The sequence below is a fragment of the Papaver somniferum genome, unplaced genomic scaffold (genome assembly GCF_003573695.1).
Source record: "Papaver somniferum cultivar HN1 unplaced genomic scaffold, ASM357369v1 unplaced-scaffold_137, whole genome shotgun sequence".
NCBI classification, from domain to species: Eukaryota; Viridiplantae; Streptophyta; class Magnoliopsida; order Ranunculales; family Papaveraceae; genus Papaver; species Papaver somniferum.
The window spans coordinates 9404573-9420230 of record NW_020622934.1 but is presented as its reverse complement, the minus strand read 5'-3'; the positions used below and the strand labels follow the sequence as shown (position 1 = coordinate 9420230).

General features: G+C 36.7%; 1 long non-coding RNA gene across 2 annotated transcripts; it reads right to left on the bottom strand.

Moving 5' to 3' along the window:
* Positions 1-1326: 1326 nt before the first annotated feature.
* Positions 1327-4205, bottom strand: LOC113334494. 2 transcript variants are annotated; one of them, XR_003352844.1, is made up of 5 exons: positions 3947-4205; positions 3178-3851; positions 2872-3014; positions 2022-2518; positions 1327-1757 (listed from the first exon to the last, which is right to left on the bottom strand). It is a non-coding gene; the product is annotated as an uncharacterized LOC113334494 (long non-coding RNA). The 2 variants fall into 2 exon arrangements; XR_003352843.1 differs by having other exon boundaries at positions 3178-4205.
* Positions 4206-15658: the final 11453 nt, after the last annotated feature.

The following is a 15658-nucleotide window of genomic DNA, read 5'->3' as shown; positions in this document are numbered from 1 at the left end:
TTGTTCGTCCATGTACTTTTAGTCGAATGAGGGAGTATGATTGCAAAAGACAAAGATGTGACACAATTGATGGCTCGAGTGATTCTTCTTTGAAGCTTCTTCGCCAAATTTACAAAGGTGTTTGTAAGGTGAATACCAAAGTAAATTGTGTCCAAGAACAATTACTTGTGATTGATGCCAAGTATCCCGAGATTAAAGAAGGCATGAACAAAGTTCGTTCCACCTTCATGGTCTCCGGAGATGAAGATGATGAGTAGTTTCTCGTGCCTCTTTATATTGGTGTTAAATTGTTCTTTTATCTAGTAAATCTTCTTATAAGAATTTATCTCTTATGTTTTAGGAAGAATAACTAGGGTTTGGAATAGCCATTATTGTGAGTACACATAGCTATGTCCAACGATTTCAACTTCATGTTTTTAGGTTTATTTTTTTAAATTCTAAAAAAAAATGGTTTGGAAGATGATTTTTGCAGTATTAATCTTCATGGTTTTATATATTGCAATATGTGTGTTTGCTCCGTGAACTATTGTTGTCCCGTATGATGTCAAAAGTTATCTCTTTTTTATGTTGATATGCAAGTATTGATACAAGATCGATGAACTGTTGACAAACAAAAGTTAAGCCTATTATGTCAACTAGATTTTACGCCCGCGCTACGCACCGGACATACCATAAAACTATCCACCATCATTTTTTTTTGTCTTTTAACCGTATTTTTTGTTTTGTATGATGTGGCTTCGCCTCACCCGGTCGTGCATATTTTTTATTTGGTGTCGTGGGGTTTCGTCCCGCCCCGTCGAGTTGTATTTGGTGTGGCTCGGCTACGCCTCGCCCCGTCGCTTAGAATTTTTATTTGGTGTTCGCCTCGCCCAATCCTAGTGCATCCTTAACATTTTTGATTTAGACTCCATGATGGCAATTTTTCATCTCTATAAATGAGTATCATCCAAAGAAATTGGACACAGGTTAAGATCCCAGAAAGGCTCTCTTATATATACACTTAACTCATATAAATTAGGTATCTAACAAAATGATAAGATAGCGAACACCAAACGTATTAATAGGTGCAATGCCCAGTAGCCCGAGTCTGAAAATTACAAATCCAAACCGATTTTTATTAACGTATTAGGTCATGTCATCACAAATTTGTGGCAGTACTTGGAAAGAAAAGAGTCTGAGGTAAGGTACCTCATCAAAAATGGCGTAGGCATTGCCATTTGACTTCCTTTAGACAATGCTCTGACGTACTATGTATACTTATAGATACGACATTGCCATTTGAATTGTTCCTACTGTCAATTTGTTTTTTTTTGACTTTTTCCCAGTCGTGCACAATAAAAGCATGTCTCCACGTATACAGGATTAATTTGAGAACAAATAAGTATTTAAGTATTACCTTTTCAGAGTGCTAAAATCAGCTTAGTGTGCCACATCCACTGCAATGATCTCTCAAGATTTACCATAGCAATGATCTCTCAAGCTTTGCCAAATCACAGAGTAGTGCTCTTCGCATAGTTGGGACACATAGAAAGTGTTACGAACCGGTTTGTTGCCTCACTGCGTGCACCCCCATATGCTTGGCTATCTCTTAGAACCCCACATCTGGAAGGAGTACTTGAAAAGGAGTTTTTAAAGACGCGATCCTAAATTTGTATGGTATCGGGGGCACAGTTCCACAGTGATTTAAGAGCCAGAAGAAAATATTTGGAGTCCGTAGGCAAACAACATTATAGAACGTTATCTTCTCTATAAATTCCCTGCACAAATAAATTTTCGGCTAAGATTCACTAATTCCCAAATAGGCGTTTATTCAAAAGGGACTTTGGCACCTTTGGACATTTTTTTCCCCATCTATAAGCATCTCCTGGAGGTGGTTGCCAGTGCATTACAACTGATCATTATTTTTCTTCTAGTATAATTGATTCAAAAATTGCAAATGCAGCATACGTATATAAAAGTTAACCTATATAATTGACAATTCGAGTTTTAAGAAGAAAAAAAATTAGTCAGAAAAAAAGTACCTTCAAGAAACAATGTTCACATAATGTAGTGACTTGGCTGTGTACAGACACCGGAGATCAGGAGAAAAAAAAAGTGGGTGGCTACAACACAAACCAAATGAACACGGCAGTAAAGAATCACATAACACAAACCATTATAAGGATTTGAAAAATACTCCGTATTGTCCTATTACCGACTTATTTGATCAACTATAGCCTGAATTTTCAACATCAACATCAGAAGGCACTGCAGAGAGGGTAAGAGGAGTGAATCGAGTGATATATAATGGTAGTTATTGAAGCTATAACTCCACCATGAACCAAAAAAGGTGAAAGATCATTAAGACCAATCTCCAGCTCTAGCATACTTTCAAATTCCCTTATAACTTCTGAAAGGAAAGCAGGTATGTTACCAAATATATGTAAGAAATATATGAACCAAAAGCGGACTAACCCACCTGAAGTTCTCTATCCGTCGGTTAGAAATCACACACCGTCTTTTCCAAATTCTTTGCTACCTACATTTATACAATTCAAGAAGAAAATGAAAATAATTGGTTGCGACTTGCAACAAAACTTACAGCAATTTTAATTAGGATACAAATACAACTGTACGTTTATATCTATGATTTGACCAACAATGGCTATTTCTGGTTAAAATTTTTTATTTAGATTACATGCTACTCATTTTATTTGATGAAATCATGTTTGCATGTGTTCAACATGAACCTAATTAACTAACAAACACTTCAAAAAATTCACACCCAAAACGAAAAAACATATTTTAAAATCTCATTAACAAAAAATCAGAAGATATTGAATTATTTTAATACACAGTGATCTATATAGAAAATTATCATGTAGCACTCACCCAACTATTTTTCTGAGTGGGGAATACTATAGATGACATTAACTTGGTACCATAATGCAAGGATCATGACCAAACAATCTGTTGTCTCCCATGTACGCGCTTGTACTTTGTAGTATAAATGGGTCACCTTCCTCTTACCAATTCTAAAAAGCATAAATCCAAAGGGGAAAAACATCAGATTATCTGGTTTGGTAGCTTAACACTACATGCAAATTCAGAAGCTAAATACTGACCAGAAGAAAAACAAATTCCCTACTACGAAATATTGTAATGCAAGAATTAATGTAAATTAAGAAAAGTCCCTACCTGAAAGTTCCCCTGATATGTAAAGCTTGTACATCCACAATATGAAGTTAATTAACTCCGGATCACGAATGCTTACCACCTAATCCTGCAAGGATGGTGTCGGTTTCATGCTTGATTCTCAAAAGTTGAATGCTAATATAAATGGAGGAAAATTTGTTAGAGAGAAGTGATAACGCAGCTAGTTTAAAATTTAAAAAGATTGCGGCAAAATTATAGCTTTAAATCATTCACAATATATTAAGGGTTCTACTGCTCTCCCTCTTTCTGTTATCCTAACCTATTAGGAAACTAAAGAACCCTATATTAACCTAAAACTGAATAAGATGACGATAAAAAATCAATATTAGCTAACCAAACTATATTTTCACTATATTGTCAAATGATTTTGTGCCCGAACTTCAGTGACAGTGTGTAAAAGGCTATGAATTACGCTCATATTAGGAAGGATATCCTTTTAACAGAGATAGATATGATACCTGGAGGTAAATCAATGAAGAAAAGAAGAGAGGTAAATAGGGCTACGCGGAGAGGTAGATCAGCGGTAAGTTTGTTTTTTGTTTCATCAAACGAAAATAAATTCAGACACGTTAGGGTTTGAATCATATCTGATCCTTTTGAGAATTGCATGGCAAAAGAATTAATACCCTTTTCAGATTCCTATCAAAGTATATCACCTGCGATAGAAAAACAAAAATAAATCAATAGTAAATCAGGAAAACAAAAACAGAGAGAATCGAGAAGAAGAAATGACGGAGAAGAAAAGAATTACGCTCAAATTAGGAAGGATATCCTTTTCACAAAGATAGATATGATACCTGGAGGTAAATAAATGAAGAAAAGAAGAGAGGTAAATAAGGCTACGCAGAGAGGTAGATCATCGGTAAGTTTTTTTTTTGTTTCATCAAACGAAAATAAATTCAAACGCATTAGGGTTAGGGTTTGAATCATATCTGATCTTTTTGAGAATTGCATGGCAAAAGAATTAATCCCCTTTTCAGATTCCTATCAAAGTATATCACCTGCGACATAAAAACAAAAATAAATCAATAGTAAATCAGGAAAAAAAACCAGAGAGAATCGAGAAGAAGAAATGACGGAGAAGAAAAGAAACGCGGTGAATGAAAGAGAAAATAAGGATACTGTTAGGTTTAGCTTTTTTTTAATTAAATTAAATTTGTTAATTTTGTGAAGGAAGCCCTTTTTTTTCTCTTCTTTCAGAAAAAGTGGAATAGAGAAATTCTATGAGTGGGTGAGGGACACCGTTGAAGGAGGAGAGAGGTATTCTCACCGTTGAATATGGGGCCTCATATGACTTAGGATTTAAAAGGAGTTAGATTTTTTATGGAAGATAGGTTAAAATATTTTGTTGACAAAGATTATGTCTATTATAAGTCGTTATGCAAATAGTGATGAAGATAGAATAAATCTTTGTATATGCCGCAGTATTGATCATTCCCTGATCCATATTTTATGTGTATACTGCAATGCTCCATAAGTCTTTCTTGTGTTGCGCATAAGACGATTGAGTTAATCATTCTTTTATGGTTAACATAGTCGTAACTCCGTAAGTTCTCTTATGTCGAGCATGTTCAATTAAATTGATCACTTTTGTGTTTAATTTGATTGTGTATTCCGATTAAATTAATCATGGGTTCTCTTTTGGTTAGTTTAATTGAGAATTTTGGATATAGAAAATCATTTCTTTATGATTTTTGTTGTCCAATAAAATCCTTCTTTTCTTGCAAAAGTAAGGTCGATCCTGTTTTTTTCTTTGGAATGACATCAAATGGGGGAGAGTTCTTTTGAACTTGCGCTTAATTTCCATATCTTTGTGGGGAGTGCGGCTGTGGAATTATTTAGGGGTTACCTTATATCTTTATAAACTCCTTGATGAATGCATTTAGCCTCAGCTTTATGATTGCATCCAAACAAGTTGATATGTACTTTTCTTTGGTCTTGAAGCGTCTTCGTGGAAATTTCATTAGGATCTCGTTTTCGTACCTTTGCCAATTTTATTGACAAAAAGGGGGAGAATTAATATGTAGTTCACACTACAAATACATATGATTTACATGCTTCATGGGTCATTATGTAAGGGGGAGTGGTTTTCATGTTGAGACGAAAGTATTGACTAAGGGGGAGTGATACATATCACCATAGTATTGTTGTCGAAGTTGTGATATAATAACTTTGATGTTGTGTAATAATACTATGACATTGTATAACAATGATTGAGAGCTTTTGGTTTCTCATTGTTATGGCTACGGAACTTCAACAACTATGATGTTGAATTGAACATCTATGGAATCATGGGAGTACTTGGAAAAGACGAATTTCGAGTAATGTTGAAGCACCAAGGAGATCAAGCATGTGGACGAGAATCTACAAAGTTTTATTTATTTTATAATCTATATGTATTGATAGTTTTGTCACTAAAATTGACAAATGGGGAGATTGTTAGAGAATTGCTCGGTCGAACTCGCATGAGTTGTTATCTCAAGCATGTTTGTCAATATTAGTGATCAAAACTATATGTCTTTATTTCTAGTATACTTATGACTAAGTCTCGGTCTAGGATAGTTAGGAATAGTTGAGCTCCAGACTCCATGGCGATTATCTTGCAAAGACGAAGAACTACTCAAGGAACTAGTGGAACTTCATCCGAATAAAAGGTATGTGGAGACTTGAACTCATCTTGTCACTCAAAAGTCTATCTACTCTATCTCCTACTCTTGAGACAAAATCCGTATAAGTATGATAGTTTTCATACATGCACATTTGCTATTTCGAGCCGAGTTTACTCGCATATCTTTTTCTCAAAATACGTGTTGGTAAGATTTCGCTTTAACCATTTTCATCTTTACCCGTGACGAAAGTCATGATGACGTTTCAATCTTGAAAATAGCTTTGATAACGATAGTCGATTCTTTATGTCTAACGACTATTACAACATTATAGAAGAATGTTTCAATGATTGAAATGTAGAGTTGAGAATACGTAACCACCTATGGATGTAAGCATATAGTGTGTTCACACATTAGTGTGTAAATCCATGTGCCAGAAACCAAGTGCGTGCATATGTGTGCATGCGGTATTGGTGAAGGAGACAGGTTGGATACGCGTACCCGTACGCGTACTGGCGGAAGTTCACGTCCGTGAATTTCTGCTGAGTTTGGAGTTTACGGACTAAAACCCAGTCACCTTAGGTACGCGTACTAGCGGAAATTTTCACCCGAAAAATTCTGCTGAGTTTGGAAACTAAAACCAACTCAAAATCCGGTAGCTAAGGTACGCATGCCCGTACGCGTACCCAAGCTGGTTATTTCTCAAATCGGTAGTTCATGGACTTAAAACAATAAATTATAAGGAATGCAATCTTTGCAAACCGTGGCAATATTGTTCATGAATTGATTCAAACGAATCAAACCGATTTTGTTTCAATTGTGTCTATGTATAAAGACCTAAGCAATTGAACAACTCTTGAACTAGTTCTTATGAGTCATTTGAACTAGTTATGAGAAAGATGAATACGGTTAATATGAAAGCACTCATATGGCTAACCATTGGCCAACCATTTGTGAACCAACCAATGTACACGTTTAGGTACGGTTACTCAAACCTAAATGAATGCATTTCATTTGTGTGTGACAAGTTAAGTTTCAATATAACGGTTGAAAGATATTAGCTTGGATAAATCAGGTTTTTCATCTAACGGTGATTATTGGATGCTTTGTTACCAAAGTAACTTAGATTGCAAAACCTGATTTGAAAACTATATAAGGAGACGTCTAGCAACTGTGCAAAACTAATCCCCACACCTCCTGTGTGATACTAGTTGGTTTGCTAGAGTCGATTCTCCTTTAATCGTAGGTTTCTTCTCGAGACCATGTCGATTAACGAATTAAAGACTTCATTGGGATTGTGAAGCCAGGCGAAACTACTTCTCTTGTAGTTGAGCGATCTGATCTTGCCATTTTCTATCGTACGAGTTCAATTGAATAATTGACTTGAGATTATATCTCCGATAGGGAAAGATAAAAAGAAACCACAAACATCTTCGTCTCATCGTTTGTGATTCCGCAATATCTAGTTTCGCTACCATACGATTTAGATTATTGTGAGATGATTGATAATACTAGGATATTCTTCGGGAATATAAGTCCGGTTTATCAATTGGTTCTTGTTCACCTTGATTTTTATCAAAAGACAGAACAAAACTTTTAGGTTTATCTGTGGGAGACAGATTTATATATCCTTGTAGACTTTTCTGTGCGATACAGATTTGTTTAATAAAGTCTTCGACTTTGGGTTGTAGCAACTCTTGGTTGTGGGTGAGATCAGCTAAGGGAATCTAGTGCGTAGTATCATGCTGGGATCAGAGATGTAAGGAGCGGAACTGTACCTTGAATCAGTGTGAGATTGATTAGGGTTAAACTACACTCCAGATCGAAGTTAGTTTGTAATAGGCTAGTGTCTGTAGCGACTTAATAGTGTGTGGTGTTCAATCTTGAATAGGTCCAGGGTTTTTTCTGCATTTGCGGTTTCCTCGTTAACAAAACTTCTGATGTCTATGTTATTTCTATTCCGCATTATATTTTGTTATATAATTGAAATATCACAGGTTGTGCGTTGTATCGATCAATAGTGAAATCCAACCTTTGGTTGTTGATTGGAAATTGATTGATCCTTGGATATTGGTCTTTGGTACCATCCAAGTTTATCTCTCTTGTATTTAATCGAGACTCGCAGATTGCTTGAGTAAGATTTAAATCAAGAGATAGAGATATAAAACTCTTTGATATACTTTTCTATTGATTGGGTCTAACTGTCTAGTTGATTCTCATAAAAGTATAATGGAGTTTGTCTATACAGATTGCTAATCGAAATAATTGGGTGTGGTTGTTATACCCCCAATATTTCAACACATAAAAGCTTATGTGAGATCTTTATTACAGTGGGAAGATCATGATGCGGTTCTATGCAAGTATTTTCCATCTAGCTTATCAAGAGAAGCTCTGAAGTGGTTCGAGGGCTTACCTCCAGGAACGATAAGGTCATTTAACCATCTACAGTCAATATTCCTAGGAGCGTATATCAGTAATAATGTATTACTCCCAGGAATAGAGGAAGTGTTTGGTCTGCAAAGAAGGATAAATGAGAGCTTGTGAAGCTTAACTATGCGATAGAGAACCATGTGTAGTAACATGACTGGTCGAGTAGATGAGAGAAACTTCATACTAGCATTCATAAATGCACTCTAGGAAACAGACTTTTTGTACACACAGATATTCAGAATCAAAAATACCATATCTATGACAGAGCTATGCGAGTATCTGGAGGAGTACATTGCTCTTGAAGAGAAACAGAACGAAATGGAATCTTATCATGTTGCGAACGCAAGTACAAAAGATGGGAATGCAAATATACTCCCAAAAATAACGAACACAATTGCAAGCACATCTGAAGGAAGACAAGAAAAGGTGATGGTTGAATATCAACAACATCTAGTAGCCATGGGTAGTCGGGATCAAGAAGAATTTGAAAGAGAAAGACAGTTCAATAATCGCAGAGGAAATAATAAGATTCAAAGACTTGATAACCAGCCAGAAGGATATGGAGGTCAAAAGCAATATTACAATCAAGATCAAGGAAGTAATAAAGTAGTATGGGAGCACATAAAGATGCCGCATCTAAATACTCCAATAGACAAAATCTGGGAAGCAATAATTTTGGTGGAAGAGATACCAGCACCACCAAATATGGAAAATGAGCCACCACCAGGAAGGAGAAGTGGAGAATTCTGTGCTTACCATCGCTTCCACGGCCACACGACAAACAACTATAGGAATGTGAAGAAAATCATACCAAGAATGATTGATCAGGGGAATTTAAATCATTTTCTGGTACATCAACCACAGAATTTACCACCACCACCAGAAGGTCATGCACCCGGTGCGGAGAAAGGAAGGAATACATATTTGATTTAAGTAGGAGCAAAGGCAAAGAATCTATATTGTAATTCAATAATACATTCAGTCAAAAGCATAGAGGATTTCCATGATAACATCTTGAGCCGAGTTTTCGCAAGAGACAGTAATGGAAGAGAAATACTGAACCTTGCGAAAATATCACCCTTGAAGGAATGGCAGATGCAACCTATTTATTTTACCTCAGAAGAAGTACCAGTAGGAGGAGAACCGTATGAAAATCCATTAGTGGTTATAATTAAGCTATAAATCAATCCAAAGGCAAAAGAAGATGAAGAAGAGAACGTGGACACATGGGCCATCAATAGGATATTGATTGATCCTGGTAGTTCAGTTGACATTCTGTTTTATCACACATACAAGACTATGGGTGGTAGAGACGAAGAGCTTATCCCATCAACGTATAAGATTTACGGTTTCAACGGAACAACTAATAAGCCAAAAGAAGAGGTAACAATGTGAATTCCTCTAAAGAGCATATCATCTGAAATAGTATTATGCGTTGTCGACGTAGAATCACCCTATAATGCTTTGATTGGAAGACCATGGTTACATGGTATTCTAAGAGTGGCGTCCACTTTCCATCAATGCATCAAGTTCCCGCTCCCTCAAGGTATTGGAGTAATAAGAGGAGATTTAATTGAAGGGAAAACCTGCCATGAGATTGATGTTGATAAATGTGAAGAACGTGCAAGCAAGAGAAGAAATTGGAAACAACATATACAAGAAAGTCAGCAAGGTGAAAGATTAATGGTAGATGTTGTCAATAAGTAAGGTGAAATAAGAAAGACTTCCACAGAGGCGATAACAACCGCACGGGAGCACAGGCACGAGTTCCATGAAGGAGGTCTAGTATTGAGGCAGAAACCGCGTTATCAGAAAAGTGGTAAAGGAAATGTGGAAAGGACCATACAAAATCAGAAAGGTAGTTGGGGATGGAAGATATGAGTTGACAGATGAGAATCATCAAATGAGCTATGGAGTCAAATATATCTGAAGAGATATGCTCTTTGCGGCAGTTCTCGCACAACAAAAGAAATGGAACTCTTGCGAATCAATGTATTGGATAATATACGGGAACTTCAGGAAGTGCAGAAGGAAAAAGAAGCAAGCAAAAAATCTTAGATATAAAATTTTCTAGAAGACAATTGTCAATAATGCGAATAAGAAAAAAAAAAGAAAAGAACATAGCATAATTGTATTAATCATACATATGAATGTGATAAACATCTTTTCCTTATGATGATATTACACCAGAAAAAAACAAAAATAAGACCTTAATAGAAGGCATCATAAGTAAAGACTCAAATTAGGGAGGCTAGGTAATCAATTATGGCGTGCACCCTAGTTCACATACAACAAAAGGAAATTATAAGACCTAACGCGGGTCATAATTGGGAAAACCTAGTTAGCATGGCTCAATCGAAAGCTACATCGACCCTGGAGCTTGATTCATGGAGATTTTGGGTGAAATAAAAGCCCATCCAGGAGAGGCGCCTATATCGAAAGATTAAGGTGATAAGGTCTCTCCTAAGGAGTGCAGAAACTCGATCAAGGCGCCGAGGTACACGGTTGAGTCAAGAGTGCCTGGGGCGAGCGTACCTGGCGGTTGTTGACAAGTCTTGACTATGATGCACTCGGTCCGAAGAAACCCCACTTAAGGTGCAGTCTTGTAACCATAAGCCATATCGTCAGAGGGATAAGAGGTCGTGAAAACAACTGGCTGTTGCATCATTGGATGGGAGGAGCCCACCCTAACCCGGTAGGGGTAAGCCTCCTTGAAGGGGCAATCAGGGGGAATATAAGGACGACACCCTCCATTAGGGAGCTGAATTGTGTCAAAAGATGCAAATATCATGAGACTTTTTACTCATGGGAGTATTAAGGCTTGTCGTATTTGAGCGTCAATAAGAGTTGAAGAGGCAATAATACTAAAAGATGATAAGGCGAGATCAATGGGCAGTTACACGAACATGTAAAAGCCTCCTGCGATCTCGTCGCACAGAAACAAAATAATATACAAGGCAAAATAAGACTTTTAATTAGGAAGGCACAATAAGACCTCATGAGAAAAACCCCACAGAAATTAATAATCATTGTTTTGCAGGATTTACTAATGAGAGAGAAACTAAGCTTGCGAATATATTCGCATATGGGAAGGGTATTTCCCACAAGAAGAAATTAACAAATGCATAGATGTGATGCATTAAAACAGAATGTAGCTGAGGCAACAAAATAAGGTACATTAAGATGAGGTAAGACAAAATAATCGAAACAAATAGACACATCCTAGATCACCGCACAAGTTAAATAACGCATGCATGATAACAAGTAATCTTTTATGACTAAACATTTGCTTAGTTCACTCATCTGGTGGAAACTAACATAGGCAAGTATGGGAATGCAAGCATATAAAAGGATATTATTCGCCCCCATATGATAGACTTGTGCACAAGTTATTTTCAGTCATAAGTAAATATCATTATACATGTTATTACCAACAAGTTAAATTCAACTGTTCGAAAGAAATATTTATTTTATGTAGATGCAGGTATATCACAAGGAGAATTTACATTAAGAGATCTTAAATACGTAAAGAATTTGCATTAAAGGAGAAATTTCAAAAGATAGAAAATATCGGATGTACAAAGAACTGACAAAGGATTTACAAGTATGACAAGATAGAAAGGATCTGCAAGAACAAAGAACTACTTCTCGCCTATGTTATCTTCATCGGTTCCAGAACCATTATCTTCCTCATCAATCTCTTCATACTCCTCGTCTTCTCCTTCGTTATCAGAGATATCAGAGCTTTCTTCGTTGGGAGGAACATCAACAAGATTGTACTGAGAAACAGGAATGCCATTATCAGCATAGAATTTCTTAATAGCCGCATCACGGACGCGAATAGCATCATTTCTATTATTGGAAACAGTGACAGCCAATTGCCTCTTAAGCCTGCGATATTTGGAGTCACGAGCGGTAAGCTTCGCCTCAAAACCTTCACATGCGGCAAGCTTCGCCTCCAGATCCTTAATTTGTTCACGAAATTCCTTCTCAGCCTCTTGATTGATGTTTTTTTTTGTGGGTTGTTGTAGTAATGAGGTTCAAACTCTCGGACTTGTGAAGATTAAATTTAAAGATTTGATAAAATTATATACAAAAATATTAACAAAGTGGGCGAGAGGTAACCAAGACACTAGATTCCACTATTATGCAAAATTGAATGATAAATATTTCAAAACTCTATTCAATTCTTAATTCCTCTTTTATCTTTAATTCACTATCAATCATACAGATTCTCAAACATTATTTGTAAACCTTAAGCATAGATTATCAAGAGATTAAACCAAGCATAACCTATCAAACTGAATAACAAATAATTAAGACAATCATTCAAATAATTTAAAACTCTGTAAAAGCAGCGATTAGGTGAATTATATAATTAAATGAAATAGTTACCCATTTATGTTGCGTGAATAGCTTCCTCCATTGCCTTGGTTACGAGGGATTTAGCTCATCATAGTAAAAATGCTCTCAAAATAATTTATTATGGCTCAAAAATGGTTTACAAATGATGAGAATATGAGAAATACAATAAAACCAGAGACCTACGACCCTCAGTGACAAAATAAGACTGTTGCTGCTGTGTCGCAAACGCTGTGGAAAATAAGACTTCCTGATGTACGACCCACATGTGTGAGTCGTTATCACTGTAGAAAAACGACTGTTGTTGCAGGTCCGTTCTTCGTGTTCTTCATGTTCATCAGCAGCAGCAGCAGCAGAAATCGAGTTTGGGAAAACTCGAATTTCTTCTTCTCTGGCTCTCCTCAGCCCCCCAGACTCTCGACCACCTTTCTCTGACCTCCAAGGACTCTATTTAAACCCGAAGCATGCATTGAATCTCCTCCATAACTCCACAAATCCTCGGCAGTGAAAGAAAATATTTTCGCATATTTTCTTTCCTGTTTTAGCTTTTCATGCGTTTTCTCTGGTCCAGCACGCTCCAATTCGACTTATTCACGCCTCAACACTCTTCCAACGCCAGCAGAACTCCCCCATGCACACAAGAACTTCAATTTTGCTCGTGTTACAGTACACGTGCTCTGTTTTGGGTGTGTGAATCATACCGAAAATTCCAGCCAAATTTGATCGATCATGTCACCCATACTATGTTCCTTAACCTATATCACATCTCTATACCAAATTTCAGCCATTGAATCGACCCATAACCCCTTCATTTTTACGATCGAAATTCTGCCAGAACTGTTTAGAAATTTCCAGCCAAAATCGTTTCAAATGGGGAAGAAACTGGTATCCCCCTATCCAGAGTAGGGGTGCGAATAGCAGCTGTCTTGGGGGAGACCTGGGGGTGCCCCTTAGTAATTAGGTTACCCCTTATACAAAAGCGAGAGTCCGAATAACACTTGTCCTCCGGGTGCCAAAATCAACTTTTCGAGCCGAATTTTCCAAAAATGTTTATTTCCTAAAAATACATAAAAACACAATATTAGTACAAAAATAGAGTTCCAACAATACGGACATTGAGGACAAATTAGACACAAAAATGTGTCTATCAAATACCCCCAAAATTATTATTTGCTAGTCCTCGAGCAAAACTAATAAAAAATAAATAAATAAAACCGAGTTAATCTTGGGAGGGTTTACCATAGGTGTGCCCACAAAACCATTACTCCAGACCCTAGCTTATCTACGCAGAACCTTGGAAGGCACTAAAGAATCTCCTTGGTTGGCATACTTATTGACTATAGGAGGAAGTACCCTGATGCGAAATTCCAATTGATGTACACGAGTTTGCACTCAAGCATACTAAAATTCATATAAAGTGACAGAGCTCTACTAAGATAGTTGCACTATGGACATCATATTCGGAGTCAAACTAATCATATGGATAGAAAAAGGAGATGGAAATAGAAAAATGTAGATGGTTTTGATGTTAACCAAATGATCGATGTTTCACATATCTGTCTGAAGGCCACTGCCAGAATGAACCTATCCTAATGGACTGAGATACCGGTCTGACTAATATCAACATAACTGGCATATACAAGGGAACCAGTGGTTAATAACTTAAATCTAGATCAACAAACTGGCAAATATAAGGGAACCAGCAGTTGACTACACAGAACAATAACCTTTTTTTTTTTTTTTAACTTAACGGCATGAATAGATCTTTTTGATCCAAGCGCATGCTTCTTGTCAGCAGATTACACGATAGTTCCCACGGGTCCTGCATTCCACGCTTGCTTAGGCGACGGAAACAGGGAGAACACACGCATATTGCTATCCAAGTGTTAATACTTATTCCGATTGGTCTAACTGGTCCGGTCTTTTTTTTTTTTTAGTAACTCAGTCACTCTAATTCACCCTAGCAGTGGTAACAACTTGAATCGTGTGCCCCACCTAATCACTTAGAGAAACATAGTTTAAAATGAAAACATAAAAAAACAATGAAAAGGACTCAACGAGATATGGTGCAACTATCATGTTATTTCTAACACCTGAGCTCTGTGCTTTTATGAATAGACTCTTTCGATGTTTCCATCTAATCAGATTGGTTCCTCAATTCCTATAACCAAGATGTTCCCATCCACTTAGATTGGTTAGTGCAAACCTTAATACGCATAAATTTCTAGGCTCTGGAGTTTTATTTATTGCAACTAAAAAGTTTCTCCCATACCCCCAAACTTAAATCTAACATTGTCCTCAATGTTCTAAAGATGAAACTAAAAGCATGGAGAAACTGTTACCATTTGAAGCGGAAGAGTTAAGGAAAGATATTACCGTGTTGCATGAGCATGGGATACCTCCCAAGAAGTGCTAAGTTTAAAGTCTTCAGCCAGACTTAGGAAAGGATTAGTCAACTCGAACCATAAAATAACAGTCGAAATAACTGTGGGTCTTCAAAACTAAATAGAGCTGACCAAAGGAAACTGCAATGAACCAAGAAAGTGAACAAGACTAGCATGCCCTTACTTAGTTTCCTGGTTAAGAAATTTATATCTAATTGTGGTTCAGGTTCAGGTTCTATGAAAGGGTCTAAATAGAAAATTTTCATTGGCTGCGTTTCTTCATAGGTGGGATCCGAATCATTAGGTCCTAGAGTCTGGAAAAACTCAAATATGATCTTAGAAGCGCACAATAATAACCTAAATAACTGAGGATCCTCTAAGTCAATAAGATTTGACTTACATAATTGACCAAAATGAGAGTAGTGGTCATTCTTAAGCAAATGTGTCGATTCTAATTTCCTAAAGCATTTAGGTTTAGTCTCACAACTTAATATTCGACACATTTGGAATATAAACGTTCCCAAAGTTGGAAGAAAACTATTTGGTGGGAAAACAAAGTCAATCTGGGGATCATAGCCTGGGAAAACCACATCAACCAGAGGATGGGTTTCTAACGACTGAACTTCTTCCTGGACATCATTAGGTTCGGGAAAACGAGTATGAAGGTAATCTTGTAAAATG